The following is a 5,417-nucleotide window of genomic DNA, read 5'->3' on the forward strand; positions in this document are numbered from 1 at the left end:
AATTTGGTTTGTGTTGTAGAGTCAATTTATATTCCAGCAAACTTTCTTTTGGCATTTGGGTATCATGCTTTCTGCACATAACATTTTGGTTATTACCAAAATAGTTTTTGCATATATCTTTACCCTGTTCTTACTTAACGTCTTTCTGGTTATATTTGAAGTTCATATGGCCTTTGCAATGCAAGGACATAGGTAAAATTAGATGCACACTTCATTTATTAAGCATTACCTATTCTTTTATCATGACTTTTTATGAGACATGTTTCTTTCCTTGATGTGTTTTCTTTGTTATTACTACATTTAGTTGCATTACAAGGTCATGCATACTACACTTGTTGGCGAAGGGGCATTGGGCAAAGTCTATCAGGTGAGAAAAAAAGGAACTTCAGAAATATTTGCAATGAAAGTTATGAGGAAGAACAAGATTTGGAGAAGAATCATGCTGAGTACATGAAAGCCGAGAGAGATATGCTGACAAAAGTTGATCGTCCTTTTGCACTGCAGTTGAGGTACTCCTTTGAGGTAGGCAATTACCATTTATATGTTCATTCTTTGTTGCCAAATTCGGATGCTATATTTGTAGCGGCATCCTATTGCCAATATTAAACATTGTACTTTTTTGGCACTTGTCTGACAAAGTACCGACTTTACCTTGCCCTGAACTTCATAAATGGGGGCCATCTCTTTTTCCAGATTTACAAATAGGGTTTGTTTAGGCAATTTAATTTTGTAGTTCCATTTTTGTGCCTATCAAGTTGTCCTAAATTTTAATTAAGCTACCTTTTTATCTAGTAGGGAGGAGCTTGCACACATCTATGTTGCTGAAATTGTATCAGCCGTAGCCCCCTTCATGTACTAATTAGAATTTTAATTTTTTTGGACATTTCTACATTTCTAGGCCATGCTTGCCGATTTTGGCATGGCCAAAGAATTTGATGAAAACACTAGATCAAACTCAATGTGTGGTATTGTTGAGTATATGGCCCCAGTAATTGTTTAGGGTAGAGGTCATGATAATGCTGCAGACTAGTGGAGTGTGGGAATCCTATTTTTTGAAATGCTTACTGGCAAGGTGAGTTATCTGAGAAGGAAGCTTCTAACTTCAAGTGCTTGCTTCGTAGACAATTTATCTATTTGATATCTCCTTTTATTTGTGTGATTATTCTTTTGCAATATATGGCAGCCCTCGGTTGTTGGTGAAAACAGAGACAAAATTCAGTAGAAGATAGTGAAGGAGAAGATAAAGCTGCCCACATATTTGTCTAGCAAAGTTCACTCTCTGTTGAAAGGCGTAAGTTGCTCCTATGTTCACCTTGCTCACATGTACTTTGTTCAGTCAACTTGGTGTTTGTGTTCAAAGTCAACATTTTGAGCTTCGGACCATAATGTCACGCTGGTAAAATAAAATATCTCGAGTTCTCGAAGAAGAAATTCACACATGGACTGCTTGTGCAGACCCAAATTTCTCTATTAGGATATATAACTACCGCCTTGTTAGTTGGACTGATATTTGGATCTCCTTTCTGCTAATCTCATATCAAAACATGTTTCTCTCAAGAGATTCACCTTAACTTCACTATCTCAAACCTCCCATGGATTTTGAGCAGTTCGCCCACTCCGGAGTTCGATTAGTCCCCAAAGCTTCGACCTTTGCCACCAATTTGGCCGGTTCGATGTCCCGTTGGCTCACTTCATCATTTTAGGCACCATTGCAATGTAGTGTAGTGGTGCTATATTTAAGACCCGTTGCAACGCACATGCATTATATTAGTAGATACTAATAGCAATGTAGCATGACCATATAATTGTTTCATCGGATATATGCATACATTACATAAGTAGTACCTCAAATTAATAAATATCTTGAATTGTCCAGACAAAAGCTTACCAAAGTGATGATCAATGCTTAAAATATAGTTTACATAGTATCCATGCCACGTGCAACCTACGAGATGGAAAAAAATTAGTACAATACCATGATATGCAAATAAAGTAGTTGCAAAAATTAAATTATCATCTCCTTCAGAACCACCAGCTTCTAACCTGGGGGGAGGGGGAGGGTGATTAAATTCGGTTGTATTGTACTCCTCGGTGGACATGAGTATTATATGTCGTGTAAATAGCAACTCTGCCTTAAACTCTATCTAAGTTTTCCCCGTCCATGAAGAAGTGGCATAAAACAAAGGCTTGTCACTCATAGACCCACTGAATAGGAGACTCTGACTGAGCATCAGGGACAAGATAGTGGTACAAATATGATTCAGAACTATTCTCCATACCACAATTGCTGCAATAGCTCTCATTATCTTGTCGTCCATCATGACCACCATGTATGACATACCTTTGTGAGGATGGGCCACCGTGGTCCTGATCCTATGTGGCATGCGAAAACTAACTCTCACCAATGAATTGCATGAGAGTAATGATAGAGGATGGGCGTGGGGGACCATCGCCTCCCTGACCGTCATCACTCTCTGTCTTTGAGCTGATGTCATTAGACTCTTGATAAGTTGGGATCTTTGAGGCACTATCTATGCTCTTCTTTGGATGCACAATTTACCTCTTCCTCTTTCCTGTGTATGTCACCTACCACTTTACAGCCCACTGTGCTAGTGTATATTCCCCAGCCTGCCGTGGCAAATCATGTGGGTTCACTGTGTCTGTCACCAGGTGAGTAGGCTAGGTGTCGAGGGTTAGTTCCTGATAATAATTCCGAGGTATACCAGTCGATGGTCGCATGAACAATGCTTGCGGTATAGTGTGTTTGTGATGAACTCAAGAACACAATGATTATCCAGGTTCAGGTCTCCGTAAGGATAACAGTACTACGCTCTGTGTATTTTATTATCAGAGTTTATGAACTGGTTATAGATGAGTTTTCACGACTCCTCCTTCTCCATCCCTTTACAAACCAGGTCCTTCTGTCTTTATATACTAAAGAGAAAGAGAACTTACAAGTGGGTCCTGCTTAGCAGACCTATGCCTGACCAGATATTCTACTCTTGCATCATCATCATGGAGAACCTGGTGAACCCAACTTGCCATGATAGCTCTGTATGCCCGTCCCATCTGTAGAATGCCGCCACACCTGCCTCCCCCGATCGCCCAGCCTATCCCATCGCCATGCGCTGCAAGTTCTTCTGCCAAGTCATCCCATCAATGCGCACCACGAGTCTACCTGCAAAATCATCCACTTGCCTGGTGGTTCTGCAGATCATGTCACATCCGTCATGTGGCGCAAGTTAGTCCACAACACTCCACTCCGTAGCAATTAATGCTATAGTACGGTTGTCGGAGGATGAACTCCACAAGGGAGGATCCGGAGGGACCCACTTTGAGATTCGGCCGGGGGATGATTATGAATCTACCTCATACGTGAATTAAATGAGATGCAGGTGGAATGGATGATCGGATGCTAGAGGAAATAAATGCTCATGGGATTTTAGACAGGTTCATGTCGCAAGGAGCGTAATACCCTACTCCTGTGTGTATGCTATAAATGATCTGGAAAAGCCTCTCTCTGGATCTCTTGTGTTACAAGGATTTCTATCTAAGTCTAGAGCTTGTGTGTCTTGTTCTTCGTTAGCTTGTCTCGGTATTCTTCAACTCGTGAGACTTGGTCGACTTCCAGAACTTGTCCAGCTTGCCAAGCTTGTTTTTTTCTCGTCCTCGTCATCGGGATGCACCCCCAACGGTATAGGCTTGGCGTGCCTAGAAAGGAGGGCACGAGTCCCAATGCATCATAAATGGAAAGCAACCATCATGGGTTACAGCTTGACATTGCAGGGAGGGTTGAAAATGCTCCCCCGTCCGGTCCTATCGTCATCATCCCACTTTTTAGCGGGTGCAGCAGGGAGGGCCCACCGGGCAGCCACCTAGCAACCCCGCGTGCCCGCCCGGTCAGAGCAATCCTGGCACAGCTGCCAGGCAGTGGCAGGCAGTGGCAGAGACTGACAGCAGGCGTGAGGGGAGTGGTTGGAAGTGACAAGCCACGCTCCCTCTTAAATGCAACATCGGGCCTCTCACCAATTGACACCTCACCGCTAGGCCCTTGTGGGGTCCACCGGCAAGGGGCTTCTCAAGTCCTCGGGGACTACTGTTTATAGCCCCGAGCACTCTTTACCGGATATGCCTTTTCTTGGTCCTCGGGGAACTCGGGCACTCGGGGACCACTGTTCATGGCCCTGAGCGCCATCTCCCGAAACCGTGTTTGTTCGGGTCATCGGGGAACTCGGGCACTCGGGGACCATTGTTCATGGCCCCGAGCGCCCTCTCCCGGAACTTGTACTTCTCGGGTCCTCGGGGAACTCGGGTTCTCGGGGACCACTGTTCATGGCCCCGAGCACCTTCTCCCGGAACTAGGTCTTCTTGGACCTCGAGAAAAAGTCCCCGAGGGAAGGCGCCATGTGGCACTCTGCTGCCCTGGCCTTCGGACTCGGGGACCCCTGGTTCCCATGTCACTGACAACGGTCATGTTTCGACCCTTTCTGATGGCCTCACTGATGGCTGGAAGACCACTCGGGAGCCTCGAGGGTTTTGGACCGTCTAGTCCGAACAATTGTTCAGAGTGTTTAGAGAGTTTTCGGGCTATCATGGCAAGTAAGCTCTGACTGTTCCGCCCAGCTCATTAGTTGGGCTTTCGAAGCACGAGACAACCCTTAGCATGACATGTCCTTCGATGGCGACTGATGCCCGACCCGACTGGGGACTTGAGGCCTCGTGATGATTATCTCTAGCCGTTCGTACTTCTAATATTGAGCAGTGATCCCACACTATTTAGGAACTCTCAACCACTTGGTCATTTTTAACTTCCTAGCCGTCAGGTCCCATAGTAGCTGTCGAACGTTGTCGTGTGCTATGGTCGAAGAGCCAATCTACGAGGGTTTGTTATTGGTCATGAGATCATGCAAAACAAAGAGGGCAGTCTTTTTATCATTTTGAAAAAGTTACAAGTTATATTCCATGCTCGTCTGGAAGGTTCTGCAAAATAGAGAAATATGACCGTCTCTGAGCAACCCTACACATAGAACTTGCGCAACAGAGCTATGTTCCAGGAGTTGTGTAATTCACAACCGTCCTCCATGGCTAGCTTGACTGCACCAGATTGGGTGACATCGACCACCCTGTAGTGCCCTTCCCACTTGGGGGAAAGTTCATTCTGACCGACCTTATTCTGAATTTGCCTAAGGATGAGGTCACCTACAACCAGTCTGCGCTCCTGCACCTTGCAGTTATGATAGCATCTGAGATCCGCAGATACCGGGCAGCTTGAATTAGAGCACGCTCGAGGAACTCCTAGGTTAGGTTTATATCATCCTCTCATCACGCCACTTGGTTGTCGTCCTCGTAGTTTGCCGCTATGTGCGATTGAAAGGTGATCTCGAAGGGAAGCATTGCCCTACGTCAAAAATAAGGAA

At 45.1% G+C, this 5,417-nt stretch overlaps 1 pseudogene; it reads left to right on the forward strand.

Annotated features, from left to right (window-relative positions):
* Positions 1–400: 400 nt before the first annotated feature.
* LOC133910316 (serine/threonine-protein kinase AtPK2/AtPK19-like) lies at positions 401–5,272 on the forward strand (annotated as a pseudogene).
* The last annotated feature ends 145 nt before the right edge of the window (positions 5,273–5,417 follow it).

This window comes from Phragmites australis, chromosome 2 (assembly GCF_958298935.1).
Source record: "Phragmites australis chromosome 2, lpPhrAust1.1, whole genome shotgun sequence".
NCBI classification, from domain to species: domain Eukaryota; kingdom Viridiplantae; phylum Streptophyta; class Magnoliopsida; order Poales; family Poaceae; genus Phragmites; species Phragmites australis.